Source organism: Pipistrellus hanaki (assembly GCF_964339955.1).
Source record: "Pipistrellus hanaki genome assembly, chromosome: 3".
In the NCBI taxonomy this organism is placed as follows: domain Eukaryota; kingdom Metazoa; phylum Chordata; class Mammalia; order Chiroptera; family Vespertilionidae; genus Pipistrellus; species Pipistrellus hanaki.
The window spans coordinates 165,424,071-165,445,115 of NC_140505.1; the positions used below are offsets into that span (position 1 = coordinate 165,424,071).

Below are 21,045 nucleotides of genomic sequence, written 5' to 3' on the forward strand. Positions count from 1 at the left end.
GTAACACATTATGATCGTGTGAAGCTCATTAAAAAATACAAGGTTGTTTTCATATTCAAAAATCAAGCAGTACAGATTACAAGTGAGTCATAAAGCATTATGTCTTTTTTTTCAGGCCCAACCAAGGTGTTCACTTGATAAAAATTAGAGCCCTAAGCCCTAATATCTTGAGAATGTGACCTTATTTGGAAGAGGGTCTTTGCAGAGATAATCAAAATAATGTCATTAGAATAGGTCCTAATCCAATAGGACTGGTGCAGAGACACACATAGCAAGAACACCATGTGATGATTAGTTAGGCTGCCACAAGCCACAACTAGAAGAAAGGTATGGAACAGATCCTTCCTTAGCTCCTTCAGAGAGAATATGGCACTGCTAACAACCTTGATTATACAATTCTAGTCTCTAAAATTGTGAGACACTAAATTTCTGTTACTAAAGGAGGGAAAAGCAATGTGATTCATCACATAAACAGAATAGAAGGTGAAATAAAAGATCTCAACAGATAGAGAATATACATTCATTTGACAAAATTCAACACTGACTCAATTCTCTCAGAAAACTTAATAGAAGGAAACAACTCAAATATAATGAAGGATATCTATAAAAAAATAACTACAGAAATCATACTTAATTGTGTAATAAGAACTGAACCAAAACAAGAATGCTCTAGCCAGTCCAGTAAGGCAAGCAAAAAAGGGCAATAGATTTGGTCCCAGAGAAAAACAGTCACCAGTCTATACTGGAATTAAACAAAAGTCCTTTAAGGACTAAAATGTAAGGGAGCAAGAATAATGTTTCACATTCTACTACCCAACAGGAATGATGGTAGGAACACTTGCTTTGGCTGGAGAAGGGAATAAAGCAGCTTCTGAGGTATCGGAACTTATCTGAGGCTCACAGGAAGACCTTAATGTTATTATAAACTGACTTGATGCTTACGACTAAGTCATATTGTTCTGTTGGACATAAAACCATCACTACATTCAAATTAGGTAAGGTCACAAGGCAACCTATAAAACATCAACCATCTCCCTCTTAAGCTACTTCTTTATCAACTGCAGTTTTATCCTCATTGTAGCCTCTCCTCACTATAGAAAAAACTTATTGAGATATCCAAGCATAGAATAGCCCCACTTTCTGACAGCACCCAATCCAGAGTGAGGTTCTAGTTCCTCAAACCTTCCCCAAAATAACCCAACCTATGACCGAATCCTATACTATTAGATTTTCTTCTAACACTCTCTTACTAACGTGCCTCACAGTTTCCCCTGGTGAGCATTCTCTGTCACTGCAACAAATAATAAACCCACTTGTTCAATTACAGGTATGTTCCCTTTAATTGCAAGTCATAAAACAATGGCCTAGCCTGTTTGCTGGAGGTCAGTATAGCTTGAGAATCTACCACTTGTCATAGTACTTCTAGATTGTGATACATTATGCATTTGTTCTGTCAAATTAAGAAAATTACTTATATATTTCTTAGTCTTGCTAGCCTTGTAATTTAAATTATGGAACTGAGCAAAACTATTAAAAGAAGTATCTTACAACTAAGCAGAAACTTCAATGCAAAATTATTATAGGCACTATTTTAAGGATTATTAATTGCAGTCTAAAATTTAAATTTCAAGTTTTTTCCCACCCACTATCCATTCCAAACTCATGCTAAATGGAAAATTTTTTGTAAAGATGATACAATGCAAATTTTGTAGTCACTTTTCTCTGCTGATTCCAAAGATACAAAAGAATTACATTTATTATAGAAGTTTAATTATCCTTTAAATATTTTCAAATAATGAACGGCAATTCTTTTGGACTTTGACCTCATAATATCCACATTTTTTAGCTGTTATATGAATAGTTGGCAATTATTACCAGTTGCATTAAAAGCAAGCATTCCTCTAAAAAAGTTTATTTTTATAATTTTTAGTAACCCCATTAATAACATAGGTTATATAGACAGAAACATGGATTTGAACTCCAATTCTCCTATGTACTTACATGACATAGGGTAAGTTAACTAACATTTCCATTTTTAGTTTCAGCTACCTTAAAAAGGGAATATCAGTATCTGCAATAGAAGCTGTGGTGATAATTAAATGAGATTCTATATATTAAGCACTTAGAACATTGTAAGCGTTCAAAAAATGCTATCATAATTGTCTATGTATATTCAGAATGTTTTAAGGCATAAACTGGATAATCTGAGACAAATTTCTCTTAAATATTTTTATTTTATATATTAATTAGAAAATCCAACATACAAACATCAGCACCAAGTAACATTTAATAAATTGCCACCACCAAATAAAATTTAATAAAAATAAATACAATCCAAGCAAGTTGGTTTTATCTACAAAATTGCCATTCAATTCAAAAATAATAAAGTACAGTACAGAATAACTACCATCTATACCCACAAGGGAGCACTCTACAGCCATTTACCAGATACTTCATGGGTTCTAAGTACAATGAAAAACAGACAAAGCAATTAGGAAGTAGCATGAACAACCAGTTCAAACTAGTTCAGCCAAATCCATGCAAACCAATCAGCATGTTTTTAAAAATCTATTTTGCATAAGCAAAATATATTTAAGAAAGACGCACATTAGAAAAGGGTGTGTTATCTGCAAATAAGTTTCCATGGCTGTATTATCGGAACAAAAGATTTTTAAGGATCATTTTAAGTACCGTCATCTGTAACTGAGATGTTATACACAAAACAATTCTATAAAAGAAATACTACTTTTTTTTTGGTAGCAACACTACAATCATGAAGCTCTCACATGCCTGTAATTCATTTTCCCAGAGAAAAAGCATTTATATTTTACAGTAGAAAATGTCTGCCATTTCTAGATGTAAATGTGTAAAAAGTGATGAACTTTCTGCTAAAAACATTCTTTCATGAGGAAGATAGTCAAAAAAAAATTTTTAAGGTAAATATATTTTCATAAAGAAAATAGTTTTTAACAATGTTTTTTAATTTTTTAAGTCTTTATATATTTAGATTCAAGAACTCTGGGGAAATACCATCACTAATAAAATATTTTTGTACAGCATTAATAAAAGTTTCACCTTTACCAAAGGAATTTCCATTTAAATAACCAAGAAAGGTGTGTTACCTGCAATTAAGTTTCTATATCTTGGAATTATTTTTCAACTTTAGGGTAAATTATTTTTAAGGAAAGCCCAATGAGCCTCTTCTTTAAGTGAAAACATTATTTTCTTCTCTGCTTCATCCCCCTCCACCTACTCCTTTCACTGTACTTTCTAGCAGAGATCACAGCTATGAACCAAGAAAGACAAGTATTTCCAAAAGCTGTTATGTCTTAGCCTACAATCTGTCTGCTCAGAAAGCTCAAAAATTTAAGTGGCTGTTCAAGAGCTGCTCACAAATTCAGCCAATCAGTAACCAGCATTCTGATTCCTGCCCAGCAACAGGAGACAGACAATAAGGTCAGAGAAATAGTTAAAACCTGGACCTGCAATAATTCGGTAAGGTTCTTTTTCTTTGTCTGATATAAGTAATCTAGAACATAACTGCATAAAATCCTAAATACATATAAAAAAACATTAAATATACCCTTTAAGTAAATAAGATTCACACCTTTAATGCTATTTTAATTTATCTTCCTTTAAATGTCCAGGCATGTTTCCAGAAATACAAATCAAATCCCTACCTGGGGAATGAGTCAAACATGGACATACATAACAAGAACATACTTTTTTACACAACAGGTTAGAATCTGCAAACTTCAAATGTAAATTTCTTTGTAAAAACCAGTCACTATTATTTATAAAACATTTACAACTAAAAATCCAGGGAAACCTTAAACCTAAATAACACAAGATTATTTTCATACCCACCTATTACTATTGCTAAAGATTGCCAATTCCAAAAATCAATAGTATTCTGAACTCAAAGGTTTATTATGGATAGCAATACAATGTTTTGTTGTCTACTGAACTATGGATGTCTATTTCTTAACAACCTACTGTATTGTGTTATAAGTACAATTACTACATCCTTTTCTCCTTAACTGCCTTTCACAGCAGGTTGAAAAAGACTATATGAGCTCTCCCCCTTTGAAAGCAATAAAGCAAATGTGTAGATAACAGAGTAAATAAACCTTCATGTAAATGGAAGAGAATTTTTTCTTATATACAAAATTCTACATTCCTTTAAAAACACAATTGTAGAATAAAAATAGGAAATCCATTCAAAGAATATATTTCTCAACTTCACTACCTATCAAATTTTCTTAATAAACAAATTTTTTAAATCTTATTTTTTTCTCCTTCTGTTACAGATGAACCTTGTCATTTTTCAAAACATACCCAAGAGGGAACTTGCTGCAGCCATACTCTTAGTTTATATAATCTCCCCATAGGCAAAATAAATCAGCAGCTGCTTGAATGCTTCAGTCCTGAGAGACATGAAATTCACTGTCTGATTGGCTCAAAGCAGTAGTTGCCTAAAACCAATCAAATATATGCAGCAGAACCTTGCCCAGCAACAGAGGAAGCAGATGCGGGCAAGTGCTTTTATCAAGAATCCAAATATTGTGAAATGTGAAAAACTTACGTGAACAATGAAACTGAAACGTATTTGTAAAATATCCTCAGTTCATTGTCTGAATAATGCTCTAAAGCAGGATTTTCCTGATTAAATAAGCAAGGTCTATACAACTGCTCTCCAAGCAGCTTAACTGACAAAACAATAGGAAGTGCCAGGACTGCTGGTTCAAAATGCACATACATACAAATAATATATTAACTCAAGATTATGGATATCTGAAGTACATTTGAAAAAAGAACTTACAAAATGTTGAGCAAAGCCATTTAAATGGATTTGACACTTCTATCTTTGACACAGCACTCCAATTGCATTCATATTATTAACTGACATTAATATAACATTATTCTAAAAGGTGTACTAAAAATAATTTTATTTAAATTGCATTTTCCTTAAATGGCTAAAATAAATATTAGTCAATAGACCTAACTAATCATAGCCTACTCATAAATAATCATTTCATGCTGATGATTTCTATACTCTTAGAAATACAATTCTGCCACTATATTTTTAATTGCTCAGATTGAGAACTGTGTGATTTTACTTTGTATCCCTAATTTTAAGTATTTCACAACAACCCTAAAAATAAAATCATTAAGAAAATCAATATATTGCACAATAAAAGTTAATAATCTGATTATTGTATACTGCTCACTGGTGAGACTACTAAACCTGATGATAATGCAATGTTTCATCCACTTTGATACTTACCTACTCAAATTTCATATACTACAGACTTTCAAAATTTTTATCTTGAACACTGAATATCTCATCATCTATTAATACTTATTTTTCCAAAACTTTTTTTAAAATATATTTTATTGATTTTATACAGAGAGGAAGGGAGAGGGATAAGAGAGTTAGAAACATCGATGAGAGAGAGTCATCGATCAGCTGCCTCTTGCACACCCCCCACTGGGGATATGCCCGCAACCAAGGTACATGCCCTTGACCGGAATTAAACCCGGGACCCTTCAGTCCCCAAGCCGACGCTCTATCCATTGAGCCAAACCGGTCCCGGATATTTTTCCAAAACTTTTAATAAAACATTATCATTACTTTCACTACTTCTGTTTCATATTCCGATTCTTTTGCTTTCTAGATGTTCTCTTTTCTCAATCACAAAGCACTGGCAATATTTACTTGAGAACCCAAAGTATTCAAAAATTCAGTACTCGGTGGTCATACCTGACACTACAAATAACGGAATAATCTGTCGTTAATCTATTAATATTATGTGGTTATCAAAATGTGGAATGGAATATGCTGTAAATTTTTTTTTAATTATCAACAATGAAGGAAATAAATTTGCTTTACTAACAATTCCTTGGACAAAGCAGGAGTAAATCATGCTCTTGAAATTTAGGTTACATAAAAACCAGAATGGTTACTATGTTAATTTGTTGTAGTCATTCTTTTTTTTTGAGAAATACATGAAAAAAAAATTCCTTAAAATCACTTTTAAATCACTTTTCCAGGTGCATTTTGGGTATCATGCTGTTATACAAACAAATTAAAACTAATTGACAATATTTTTCAAAATGCAATTCTAGAAGACATTTATAAAATTACATCATCTTAGAAAAATTAGCCAGTTATTTATCAAGGTTCTAACTTCTAACTTGTCCACTACCAAAAGCCAATACCACCTAGGCTGGCAATGAGTGAAATAACAGAAGGCCATTTTTTAACTGATACTTATCAAGGGGCAATTATATGTCAGACACTATATCCAGACATATTCTCTTCTCATTTAAGTGACAATTTTTACAAATTCAACTTTACAAATTATCTGAATTAATACATCAATAGCCATGCTGCTATCATGCATTCCATTAAATAAATAATAATTTTAACTTAGTAGGGACGCCTAACTCAACATGAAGTTGTTTTTCTTATCATCAGCTTTGCTACCAGGGGGTGTTCTATTTGATCAGCAAAGCAGGCTGCATGGGATGACAAGGCTGGCAGATGGGTTAGTGAGGGACGACCAAATGACAACAAGCAGGCTGCGTGGGGTGACTAGGCCTGCAGGGGGATTAGTGAGGGACGACCAAACAGCAGGCTGCATGGGGTGACCAGGCGGGCAGGGGGGCCCACAGGCCAGCAGAGGGGGGCAGTTGGAGACAACCAGGCTGGCAGGCGGGGTCAGTTAGAGGGAACCAGGCCAGCAGAGAGGGGCAATCAGGCCAGTAGGCAGAGGCGGTTAGGGGTGATCAGGCTGGCTAGCGGGACAGTTAGGGGCAATAAGGCAAGCAGGCAGGGTGAGCGGTTAGAAGTCAGCAGTCCTGGATTGTGAGAAGGATATCCCTGGGATCGTGCCTAAACTGGCAGTCAGACATCCCCTGAGGGGTCCCAGATTAGAGAGGGTGCAGGCTGGGATGAGGGGACCCCTCCCCGCCACACAAAGTTCGTCCACCAGGCCTCTAGTATAATATAATTGCTAAAGCAAATCTATAAAAACAGAAAGCAAATTAGTGGAGCCCTAAAATTGAGGGTTGGGGAAGAAATGAAGAATAGCTGCTAAAGGGTACAGTGTTTCTTTATAGGCTAATAAAAATGTTCTAAAATTAGCTGTAGTGATGAACTGAATATTTTTTATAAACCTCTAAATTAAAGTAAATAAATGAATAAACAAATATTTAAAACCTATTGAATTGTACACTTTAAACAGGTGAGTTGTACAGCATCGCAATAAACTTGTTTGGAGTTTGTTTTTTTTAAGAAATAACAGAACTACAGTTGAGTATTTTTTGTTTTTCAATTGTTTTTAACATAACCTCCCTTTACTGGATCACACTTCTGACATGGACAAAACAACTATACACAGAGAACCAAGTATTAGTTCATATTTTAGGGAATTTACATTTCTAGGCCAACAGGTACACCTGTGATTTCATGGTGATGAAAGGAATACATATAAAAGAACAGCAGCTTTGTTCTCTGTGTGCTCATCTAACATGAAACAGTTCCTCTTTTCTCCTGTCCTAAATGGGACATAGTCCTATAATATGCTTATCTCATATGAGAATAGCAATGAGCATGAGATACTCATAAAAGAACACAACAGCCCTAGCAAGTTTGGTTCAGTGGCTAGAGCGTCAGCCCTGAGACGGAAGGATTCCAATTCCAAGTTCAATTCTGCTCAAGAGCATGTCCCTTGGTTGCGGGCTCGATCCCTGGTCAGGGCACATGCAGGAGGCAACCAATCAGTGTTTCTCTCTCTGTGTCTCTCCCCCTACCTTCCATTCCATCTAAAATTCAATAGAAAAAAATATACTCAGGTGAGGATTTAAAAAACAGACACACAACAAATTTTATCAACCAAAAAACAGGGCTGAGCAATGGTGCAGATGAACCCTTCATGTACCTATATTAATAACGTCTTATACACACAGAAAATGGAATTAACTATCTTTTACCAGAAGCACTAGACAGTCTTAAGTGAAACAGAAGCATTCTCTTCTATTTTAAACTGGTATTGTAACCAAAGGCTTCATATGTAATTAATGTTCATAAATTTATTTTAAAATGAGATAGACTCACTAAACTTTCTGGGGTTACATAAGGCTTAGTCACATTTTACAATATTGCTTCATATGATGTATGTGGCCACCATCTACCATATTTGCCAGTACTTTAAATGTATCTCTTTAGAAATAATTATTATCAATGGACTTTAATATCTATATTTATGTATTGTTTAATCAAACACTTTGGCACATCTCATCATGTACCTATTATAAGATTAAAACATGTTAAGTGTCTAAAGTTTTGTTTTCATAAAACATCTTAAAATATGTTGATATCATTATGATGTGCTTCAGAGGTCATTTACCAAAAAAAATAATAAGTAGTCTGTTAATGAGCTACACACTATGGCACATAGTATATACTTAGTAAATATTCATTTTTAAAATGATGAATTATATATAACTAACATCTCAAATAATTATTAAATGAGAAAACTGATTCTTTTAGGAAACAAAGGCAGTAATCTAGAAAATTTTTGACAAAATTGTAAACAACCATGCTGGCATGTTCACATACAATAAGTTTACACACAAAGGACAATCTCTCTTTGGGGAGTCAGGATACTTATTTACTAAAAAAGGTAACCAAGGCCAAAACCGGTTTGGCTCAGTGGATAGAGCACCAGCCTGCAGACTGAAAGGTTCCAGGTTCGATTTCGTTCAAGGGCATGTACCTTGGTTGCGGGCACATCCTCAGCAGATGGTGGGCAGGAGGCAGCTGATCAATGTTTCTCTCTCATTGATGTTTCTAACTCTCTATCTCTCTCCCTTCCACTCTGTAAAAAATCAAAAAAATATTTAGAATAAATAAATAAAAAAGGTAACTATGTATGCCTATGTGTACATAATATGTATTGCACTCTGACAAGTACAATACATAAAACCATTAAAATTAATCAAATATGACATGAGAATCATTTTTCAGCCTTTATAAAACTTGTTTGGGGAGTTTGATTTCATATTTTAAAAAATAATTTTTTTGAAAGACATCTACTTTTGCTTATAACTACATAATAATGAAAATCTTCTTTAAAATAATAAACATACCCCAAATGGAGCCCCCTGCAGCCATCTTAGCAGTTCTCTCACAGCAACAGAAACTGAAAGACAATTGGCATAGTCACTGTGGTTAGCTAAAGAAAGCAAGCTCTTGTAGCCAATCAGAAAGCTACAAATTGGGCAACCATACGAGGACAAATTTTAAATCTGCCTGGCAACAGCCTAAAAATAGAAACAATATGCTAGCATGAATCCCAGAACAAATGTGAATATAAGAGCAAAACTATCTGCAAAAACACTATTTTCTTAGTGGAAAAAATATGTGCTTTGTATTTCATCACCTAAAATTTAACTTAACCTTTTCTAAGTGGCAATTAAAGAAAATTAATGCTAAACTAAATAAATAGGTACTTTCACATTACATACCATGGTCCATATCCTATATAATAAAAGGGTAATATGCAAATTGACCCTAACATTGAAACGACCGGAACGACAGCTTGACCAGTCACTATGAGGTGCACTGACCACCTCTTGGTATTTTATACTAGAGTCCGGGTGCACAACATTCATGCCCATCCTGCACCCACTCATAGTCTAAGACCCCTTGGAAGGTGCCCGCTTGCCGGCTAAGGCCTGCTCCCCGCAGTTGGACATCCCCTAAGGAATCCTTAGCACTGCCACAGAGGCAGGAGAGGCTCTTGCCACCGCCACTGGGCTCACCAGCTGTGAGCCTGGCTTCTGACTAACCCTATGGGAGCACACTGACCACCAACCTCCTGTGCTGAGTGTCTGCCCCTGGTGGTCAGTGCACATCATAGCATTCCTCCATTTGGTCTATTTCCATATTAAAGTTTTCTTATATAGGATGTGCACTAGAGGCCTGGCACACAAAATTCATGTGCGGGTACAGTCCCTCGGCCTGGCCTGAGATCAGGGCCATCTTTCCCAGCTGCCTACAGCTGGGCCCGCCCCCCTGCTGCCACCCACCCCCAAGTCTCCATTCATCATCAGGCTATCGAGCCTGCCAGGAGCCTGCTAGCTGGGGAAAGGGAACAAGAGGTGGTCAGTGCACCTCATAGTGACTGGTCGAGCGGTCATTCTGGTTGTTCCAATGTTAGGGTCAATTTGCATATTATCCTTTTATTATATAGGGTGTGTGTGTGTGTGTGTGTGTGTGTACATAAATATTTAAGTTTGTTGTTTTTTTGTTTTTTGTTTTCAGAAAAACAATAAGATACTTTAATCATACTTCTAGTATCTCTAATATCTAAAGTCTCTCAAAATTTGAATAGCACTGCATTTGTTTTCTAGCACATTTCCCCTGCAAATATTTGGGAATCTGAGTTACATGTAAGAGAATGTTTGCTGTGCATTAAAAATAAAAAAGATTAAATAACAGCAGATCTTTAAATAGGGTAAGAATTATGCTTTATTCATTTTTAATACAAAGCTGTTCCAACATATAGTAATGTCTTCTATACAGTAATACAAAGCTGTTACAACATATAGTAGTGTTTTCTATACACTACTCAGTAATTATTTTCTCAAATTAAAATAATTCCTGTCAGTGAGGACAACGAATTATTGAGGCAAACAATGTACAGTCTAATGTAATAACTTTGAAGATTATGGGCCAGTAAGAAATGACCAAATCAGGGGGAGAAAAGAAGGATAAGGAAAAAAAAAAAAAAAAAAAACTATTTAATTTCAAGAATTTAGCCCTAATCGGTTTGGCTCAGTGGATAAGAGTGTCAGTCTGCAGACCAAAGAGCCCAGGGTTCAATTCCAGGCAAGAGCATGTACCTTGGTTACAGGATCCTTCCTTGCTCGGGACCTGTCAGGGCACGTGCAGGAAGCAACCAATTGTGTTTCTTTCACATAAATGTTTCTCTGTCTTTCCCTCTCTCTTCCATTCTCTCTAAAATGGAAAAATATGCCGAAACCGGTTTGGCTCAGTGGTAGGGCGTCGGTCTGCAGACTGAAAGGTCCCAGGTTCGATTCCGGTCAAGGGCATGTACGTTGGTTGTGGGTACATCCCCGGTAGGGGGAGTGCAAGAGGCAAATAGTTGATGTTTCTCTCTCATCAACGTTTCTAGCTCTCTATCCCTCTCCCTTCCTCGCTGTAAAAAATAAATAAATAAATAAATAAATAAATAAATAAATAAATAAAATGGAAAAATATCCTTGGGTGAGGATTAAAAAAAGTTATTTTAATAATTTAAATAATAGCGTCTAAAATAAATAAAAGGCTGGTTAGATAGTTAAGTCATGTTAAAACAAAATTATTTATTAAAGTACATGGTCTATGCACTTCTTATATCAGCTTCCACCAATGTGTTTTAATGAAACTACAAATTAATTTTAAGATATTTTTTGGCCACTGTTAATGCAAAATGAATTCACAGATTCAATACTAGGAAAGTTTAAAAATTTAATTATGAAAATGATAATATAAAGGACTTATTTAATCATGAAAAAAGCTTATAAACAATTCCTTTGAAACACATAGAAATGCAGTTTTAAGTAACAAAGAGTTCCAGTGAAGAATGGAGAAAAATCAGGTGAGCTATCCACCAAATAACAATACTTTTAATCGACATTTAAGGATAGCTAGATTCTAAAATTAAGTTTAACCAAGCTTTTTGAAATATACTGTTACTTTAAACACTGGTCTGGATGAAAAGTAATTTTGCTTATTGTCTTAGTTTATTAATGTTGTATTCATATGTGACTTGGATATCCAGACTCTAATTACAATTGTATTTGCATCTTCAAGGTAATTGAAATCTTATACACATAGATCTTTACTTATCAGAACAAATAAACTATGATTTACCAGATAGGAAAGTAATATGAACTATCCCAAGTTACAATTAGTGTGGAAGAATATAACAAATAGGTCAAATTTTATTAACAAGGCAGTATAAGAAAAATTATTTTTTAATTCCAGATGTATAGATCAAATATCACTTTAAATATAAAGCTCAGCATTTTATACTTTCTTATGTATTATTTAAAGCAGCTATATACTTTTTAATTTTTACTTACACTGCCCAGTTTTAAGAAAACAGAAAAAGCCAGTATCTGCAAAACATTATTTCAAGTAGTCACACATCTTATCTGAATTTTGCGTGGGCTGAATAATTAACGGCACCTTCGTATTAACAATTAGTACAGCAGATAAAATACCTTGTAAAAGTTTCAGTAGTTCAAAAAACTTCACACTCCATGTCTCCATTCTCTCCCCTCTCTTCAACCCTTTCCCATTAGAACCCAGAGTTCAAAATGTCAGTTGAGAGCCAGATGTTCCATGGCCTAGCCTATGTGTACAGAAATCTAATTTTAATAACAAACATAACTAAAGCAAGAACCCTAATCTTCTTTCATACCCTGGAGGAAACTCAAATTCCTCTTTGTACCTATTATTTTCCTCTTCTGTAGCAAAGAAATATTGATGATATGTTATCCCTCCTTGTAGATCTAATTAAAATTATACTTGCCACAACTTTTTGAGCTAATCTACACTAATAAAAGGGAAACATGCAAACTGCCACCACTCTGCTACGCCCAACAGCCGATCAGAGTGAGTATGCAAATTGAACCAAAAAATTGGCGGTAGCCCTGCCCCCCAGCCGCTCTGGGCCTGTGGGAGTTGGAGAAGTCTGGTCTCTTCTAACTGCCCTCCCCTGCAGGCCTGGTGTCCCACCCCCACCCCCACCCCTAAGGCCTAAGGCTGGCTGCAGCCACGGAGACCAAGAAGCCACCTGCCCCATGATCCCAGGCTACAGCCAGCTGGAGAAGCTGCCTGCCCCATGTCCACCCGCCCCACATCCTGGGGGAGACGAAGAAACCAGACCCCAGGACCTGAGGCTGGCTGCATCCCTGGAGATGAAGAAGCCACCTGCCCTGTGATCTCAGGCCGCAGCCAGCAGCAGAAACCTGACGTCTCCCTGCCCCATGTCCTGGGGGAGACTGAGAAACCAGGCCCCAGTGCCTGAGGCTGGATGTGACCTAGGAGACTAAGAAGCCACCTGCCCTATGATCCCAGGCCACAGCCAACTGGAGAAGTCGCCCTGTCTGCATCGAGGGAAGATGAAGAAGCCACCAGCCTGTGGTCCAGGAGCCAGCACCTGCAGCTGGCTACGACCTGGTAGAGAAGCCGCCCATCCCGCAGTCCGGGGCACCAGCACCTGTGGCTGGCTGTGGCATGGGAGACAGAGAAGCTGCCTACCCTGCAGTTCCAGGCACCAGCACTTGTGGCTGCAGCACAGGCAAAGCCACCTGCCCACCATCCCCTGAGGCTGCAGCCAGCAGGGTGCTTATGGCTGACCAGAGGGAGGGAAGCCCAGATCCCGGGTGCCTGTGGTCGTTGGGAGGAGGGAATCCTGGGTCCCAGGTGCAGGGCCGAAGCAGAGGTGGTTAGGGGCAATCAAGCAGTAGGGGAGCAGTTAGAGATGATCAGGTGGCAGGCAGAAGCAGTTAGGGGCAATCAGGCAGGCAGGCAAGCAGTTATGAGCCAGCAGTTCTGGATTGTGAGAGGGATGTCCAACTGCCGGTTATCCCACGAGGGGTCCCAGATTGGAGAGGGTGCAGGGCAAGCTGAGGGACACTCTCCCCGCCAGCTCCCCCCTGTCTCCCACCCTGTGCACAAATTTCATGCACAAATTTTCTATTTATAAATATGTATCTTTCTTCAGGTGGAACTTATGGACCAGTATTTCCCCAGGGAGCAAAAGGAGAAAAATTACATTCCCATTCAAAACCTTTTAGGGCAAACAATGCATGAGCATACAATCTACTTGTTTCTGGCAAACCTATGCAACTAAGGAGATTTTAGTTTCATATGTTGGTGATGTATTTTAAGAAAATACAGAGTTCCAATATCCAAAACAAAGATTTATCACTCTATTTCATCTTTTTAGAACCTAAAAAATTTGCAGAGATCTGAGCAAGAGGAAACTCTCTTAACTGCTGTCCCAATGAACCAATATTCTCTATCCATTCTATAAACATATTGACTAATAATCACAAATACAATGAGATCTCATGTTCCTCTGCCCTCATCTAAATTTATTCATATTAGTTATACCGGTTATTGAATTCAGTTGTACATTTTTATTATAAACTAGAGGTCCGGTGCACAAAATTCATGCGAGGGGGGGCAGGTATCCCTCAGCCCAACCTGCACCCTCTCCAATCTGGAACCCTTTGGGGAATGTCCAACTGCCAGTTTAGGCCAAATCCCACAGTGATAGGGCCAAAACTGGCAGTCGGATATCCCTCTCACAATCTGGGACTGCTAGCTCCCAATCGCTCACCTGCCTGCCAGCCTGATTGATGCCTAACTGCTCCCCTGCTAGCCCGATTGCCCCCAACTGCCCTCCCCTGCTAGCCCGATTGCCCCCAACTGCCCTCCGCTGACAGCCTGGTCACCTCTAACTGCCCTCCCCTGCAAGCCTGGTGACCCCAACTGCCCTCCCCTGTCAGCCCAGTCACCTCTAACTGCCCGCTCCTACCAATCCAGTCACCCCTAACTGCCCTCCCCTGCTGGCCTGCTCACCCCTAACTGTCCTCTCCTGCCAATCTGGTCTTCTCTAATTGCCCTCCCCTGCAGGCCTGGTGCCCCCCCACTCCCCCAACTGTCCTCTCTCCCTTGCAGGCCCAGTTGACCCAAAGTGCCCTCCCCTGCCAGCCATCTTGTGGTGGCCATCTTTGATCACTGGGGCAGACATCCTGTGCGACATCATAAGAGTCAATTTGCATATTACCTCCTTATTAGATAGGATCATATAATTAAATCTTGTGTAAACTGATGAAATATAAGTGCAAAAAATAAAGAACTGGTAGATAAGCATCAGGAAAAAAAAAAAAAACACAACTTAGGGGATTTGGTTTAGGCACATCATTTAACATCTTTAGGACTAAAGTTTTCTATCTGGAATAAAAGGAAATTTTATTAGAAGACCTGAAAGGATCCTTTAAGTTTTAAACCTTATATAAAAATTGTTTTTTAATATATTTTATTGATTTTTTACAGAGAGGAAGGGAGAGAGATAGTTAGAAACATCGATGAGAGAGAATCATTGATCAGCTGCCTCTTGCACACCCCCTACTGGGGATGTGCCTGCAACCAAGGTACATGCCCTTGACTGGAATCGAACCTGGGACCTTTCAGTACACAGGCCGGTGCTCTATCCACTGAGCCAAACCGGTTTCAGCAGACCTTATATAAAATTTTAATAAGTTCCACTGCTCTACTAAGGAATGGTAAAGACATGTTAGTGTGTTTATGTATTTCATATTTATCAAATGCCATGTAGATCACAATTACAGCATAATTTTTAAGAAACTCTTAAAAACGTGATCGAAAGTACAAAAAAGCACAGACTAACATTAAAGTGTTTCTGCAGCCCTAGCTGGTTTAGCTCAGTAGATAGAGTGTTGGCCTATGGATTAAATGTTCCAGGTTCAATTCCGGTCAAGGGCACATACCTTGGTTGCTGGCTCTTCCACAGCCGAGGCCCTGGTCAGAGTTCATGCAGGAGGCAAACAATCTATGTATTTCTCTCACATCAATGTTTCTCTCTGTCTTCCCCTCCCTCTTCCACTTTCACAAGAAAAAAAAAAAAAAAAGTGTTTCTATATGTAGACATTCATATAAATGTGGAAGAGATATATAAACGTTAATACAATGTATGGATATCTTTCTACATGAATGACCATGAAAATCAGAAGTTCTCTATTTCCTTTTAACTGACATCTCTCCAATATAGACTGTTTAATCCTAATAATAAAAAACACATGTGTAATTACAAACAAGACCTCTACAGATACCTTACTGTCTTCCTGATTGGGTTAGTACTTACTCCCAATTTTTGTGAACCAGAGTTCAGAAAACTAAGTGTGCATGAAGAATCACTCAAATTCAAATAGATGGAAAAATAAGAGTATGCCTTTCTTTCCAATCTCAATTTCAATTGCACTTCTGTTCATAACTCTATTTATAATTCAGTTATATCTACAAGACTTCACAAGTAGTTGCTAAGCAACAGCAACATGCTGAGTTCAGGGCTATTGGAAATCTGGCTTTCTGCCACATGAAAATATTTAACTGAGTCTAGCGCCTCCAGAATTTAAAAAAGAAAAGAATAGAGAGGGAGGATATGAAAGAAATACAGTAAGCTCTTTGCATAGGTTCACAAATTGAGATGAAGAACCTTATTATGTATTTACAGGTATTTATTATATTTCTCTATTAAATTTATCATCTTTCTAATGTTCACATTAAAACTGTGAAGCTATTCTCCTGGAAAATGGAAGACATTATGACTAGCCACATCATCATTAATGGCATAACAATTGACTTAATAAATATATTGTGTAAAATATAGCTCTTAGACTAGGAGAGCAGTCTATGAGAAATGACAGATTTTCTATGTTGGATCTTTTAGGCCAGGAGACAAAAAACGGCAAATTGCTTTATTCTCAAATTCCTAGTTAACTAGTAACGGGTAGTGGATAGAGTAGTGACCCACACAGACACTACACTCCGGAATAGACAGGGAAGGACGGTTACCATCCAAAAGATAAATTCCCAGCATATCCCATAAGAAGCAAGTACTACTTGCCCACCCTTAACAATCACCTGAGTCACCATCCACCCAAGGTAAAATAGGAAATCTCAAGTATAAAAATGAGTACAATCAAAAATAATTTTTAAGTAAGAAGATAAAGTCCCAAATCTTACAAACAAAAAACACTAGCTAATTGGTAGCAGAATGAACAGAAACATTTTTAAATGTTATATTAAATATTCTCAAAGGGTATAGGATGTTATTTTTATCCATATGAACAAGCATAAAAGAAATCAACATGAAATCTTAGAAATTTAAAATATAAGCTGCATGGACACAACTGAAGTAACCAAAGTTAAACAAGATCAGATGTTTCCTCAAAATATTACCTCCCCCCCCCCCCCACACACACACACAAATAAATAAATAAATAAAACAGAAAAGCTAACAGACATGGACCTATACAAAGCAACAACTTCCACTTTAGAGGAGCTTCAGAAAAAAAGAACTGAGAAAAAAGGATTAAGAACATAAGAACAAACAATCCACGGAACTAACTATGCATACTCTCCATAAAAAGGGCCTACTACTTAACCAAAACTGACTAAATTAAAACAAGCAAAAATGTTCTGTTAACACCTGGACATGAAGTGCTAAAATTTCAGAAAACAAGTATGAGGAAGCGCTAATATTTTAGAGTAAAAAAAATTACTTCGCTACAAAGAAATAAGAACTAAACTGTCATCAGACTTGTCTTTAGCAATATTGAATGCTAAAATAAACTATTCTCAAAGTTCAGGGGGAAAGCTATTTTTTGCCTACAATGCTATGGTCAGAAAAACTAACAATCAATAAGAATAGAAAATAAAGATATTCTGAATAAAGACTAAAGAAACAGACCATTGTTTTTTGGGGGGATTTTGTTTGTTTTTTGTTTTAAATATATTTCATTGATCCCCTACAGAGAGGAAGGGAGAGAGACAGAGAGCCAGAAACGTCGATGAGAGAGAAACATCGATCAGCTGCCTCCTGCACACCCCCTACTGGGGATGTGCCCACAACCAATGCATATGCCCCTGACCGGAATCAAACCCGGGCCCCTCAGTCCGCAGACCGATGCTCCACCATTGAGCCAAACCGGCCCCGGCGAAACAGACCATTGTTAATATCATTTTATAGGTATACTACAGATACAAGACAGCAAACACTCTAAAAAGAAACTCAGATAAGGGAAACAGCAATGCTCCAAAAATGAAAAAAATTCACAGCAGTTTGAAATAATTAAGAATCCATCATCTTTAAAATAAATATTCTGAAATTAAAATCCCAGATAACTACAAAATAGAAATTAAGAGATTTAGGAGTTTCAGAATATAGGGCAAATATAAGAAAACTAACAGTCTAAAAATAACCGGCTTCAAGATGGGTAAAATAACAAAAATATCAAATCTTCTATAAACAAGACATACCGTATTTTCCGGCGTATAAGATGACCCCCTAATTTTACAGTTAAAACAGGTTTAGGCCTATATTCGCTGTATAAGACTACCCCCCACTTCCGAGGCAACACCATTTCTTTTTTTAATAGACCGCCTCTCTGACTCTGGCCAATTTTCAGTTAACTTTTTTTCATTTCAAAAGTCGTCTTATACGCCGGGAAATGCGGTACCATGTAATAGCACAGAAAGACTGAAAATTTAGAAATAGAAAATGATACAATAGGCAATTGCTAATAAAAAGTATGCATATATAACATTCAAAAAATAATTCACACTGAAAATCAAATAACGAAATAAAAAATATAATCCCTACTAGAGGCCCAGTGCGTGAAATTTGTGCATGAGGTAGGGGAGGGTCCCTCAGCCCAGCCTGCACCCTCTCCAATCTGGGACCCCTCAAAGGATGTCCGACTGCCCATGTGATCGGATCTAAATGAACAGTTGGACATCCCTTTCACAATCTAGGACTGCTGGCTCCCAACCACTCACCTGCCTGCCTGCCTGCTTACACCTAACTGTTTCTGCCTGCCAGCCTAATCACCCCCTAACCACTCCCCTGCCAGCCTGAATGCCCCGAACTGCCCTCCCCTGCAAGCCTGGTCACCCCTGTCATCTCCTACAGGCCTGGTCACCTGCCCTCCCTTGCTGGCCATCTTGTGGCAGCCATCCTATATCCACATGGGGGTGTCCATCTTTAACCACACAGAGGCGGCCATCTTGTGTTGGAATGATGGTCAATTTGCGTATTATCTCTTTATTATATAGGATTGATAAAAGTTACAATACACTAGAAATATGTATCTTTGATGCACCTAAATAATATTACTTTAAATCACATAAAGCAAAACAGGTTTAAAATTTTCAAGAAGAAAACTAACAAATCCACAATAAGAGATAAACACATTTCTTTCTAAATCCTACAGATGAAGAAACAAAATACAAAGAATGCAGCCCTAACCAGTTTGGCTCAGTGGACAGAGCATTGGCCTGTGAATTAAAAGATCCCCGGTTCGATTCTGGTCAAGGGCATATACCTGATTAATGTTTCTAACTCTCTATCCCTCTCCTTCCTATCTGTAAAAAAATCAATAAAATATATATTTTTTTAAAAGAAGAATGCATTTCCCAAACATGCTAGCAAAAGATAGAATTGTACATTCAACAAACCCAGAATGTGCACTTTTATGAACACATGCAATATACATTAATATTGACCATTCATGTAGTGGCAAGGAATTAATAAATTCAAAGACAAAAAATAAATAAATCAATCACATAAGCCACATTCTCTGGCCATATAATAAAGTTAGATAAACAATAAAATGAGAGGAAAAATATCTCCTTATAAATTTTTTTTCATCTTTTGGATTAAGGACAAAATAAGTGGTGAAACAACAAAATATTAACAGAATATAACCTAGGGATTAAACTAAAATCATATTCAGATTAGCCCTGAACCTAGGATGATATAAATGTAGCAGTACCATGAATCCTCTTATTAGAAGTCCAGGAAGAAGAGTTAGGCCTCAAGCAGCCAAAATACTAAGCTAGATGTAGGTTTTGCAGTTACAATTCTATTCTTTTTATTTATTTCTGTATTTTTTATTTTTCTTTTGTAGCCTGTCTCACAGCACTTTGGACTGGTTGATAAAAAGGAGAGAGATCCAAGAAGGTTCTTCCTTCTTTGGAATTATTTATATGAATGTATCAATGGATTAAAACGTAGAAACATTTTAAGACTCAAGAAATGAGCCATAGACAGCTGTATATGTAAGGGGTGGAGAAATAAAGTCTCAACAGGAAAAATAAATTAAATAAATAAATAAATAAATAAATAAATAAATCGATACTCAAAGGAAAGGGATTTTTAACTTATTGCAAACAAGAAAATTCAATAGTGTTGGGTTGCTGACAAAAATGTCAGTGCAGCATTAAGGTGCAGAACTGAAGTATACAGTCAAAGAGAAGGGGGCCATGATCTAGTATTACCATTTAAGTTCTAAGCAGCATGATAAACAGGGACTTTTAAAAATAGTCAATCAAACAAACAATCAAACAAAAGGATGACCAGGCTAAAGAATGAAATAAAACAACATGTGGGAAAATGGAGGCTATATAGCCTAGAAAACACAAGGGAATTTGTATGACTGTCTTTAAATAATGCAGATCTGGAGATAAAAGAGATACAGATACAGAGACAGACATAGGTGGGAAAGGGCAATAACAAAAACAATAAAAGGCTAACTCTGTCTAAAAATCAACAAAGGTTAGCTTGTTCATATGTTCAATAAAAGAAGTTGTCTTACCCTGGCCAGTGTTGCTCAGTGGTTAGAGTGCTGGCCTGCTCAAGAGCAAATACTGTGGTTATAGGTTCGATTCCCAGCCCCAGTCAGGGCGCATGCAGAGGAAACCAATCAATGTGTCTCTCTTACATCAATGGAGAGAGACCTTTTCCTCCCTCTCTTCCACTCTTTCTAAAAATCAATAGAAAAAATATCCTCGGGTGAGGATTAAAAATAAAAAAGAACTTATGAAATCAGAGATGCTCCCTTCTGTCATTGTAAATGCTAAAGCAGAAACTAGATCATCACCTGATGGGAAAATCAAACAGTAGACTCCAGTGCAAAGTGAGATGTTAAACTATTTGACCACTTAGGTCCATTTACATTGAAAATTTTGATTCTACACTGCTTTGCCAAAATAAATTCTGTTGACTAAAGAGGAACACAAAAACTAAAAACTTGAATTTTATCCATCAGATTTTTGGATCATTCACACTTAATCAACTTCAACAGTATCAAAGATTATATATCTTTACGCTCATGACTTTTATCATTGTCATATATGCTTCCTTTTAGGTT

General features: G+C 37.0%; 1 protein-coding gene across 3 annotated transcripts in view; it reads right to left on the reverse strand.

Moving 5' to 3' along the window:
• The window catches only part of ATF7IP (activating transcription factor 7 interacting protein), a 92,207-nt gene that overhangs the window by 46,398 nt on the left and 24,764 nt on the right, over positions 1–21,045 (reverse strand). The window contains exon 1 of one of the 3 annotated variants that reach the window (XM_084877903.1): positions 9,157–9,209. The exons of the other annotated variants lie outside the window; for them this stretch is intronic. The gene's annotated coding sequence lies outside the window, so the exon portion shown is untranslated. Of the gene's footprint in view, positions 1–9,156; positions 9,210–21,045 lie in introns of those variants that run through there. 3 annotated transcript variants of the gene reach the window in all.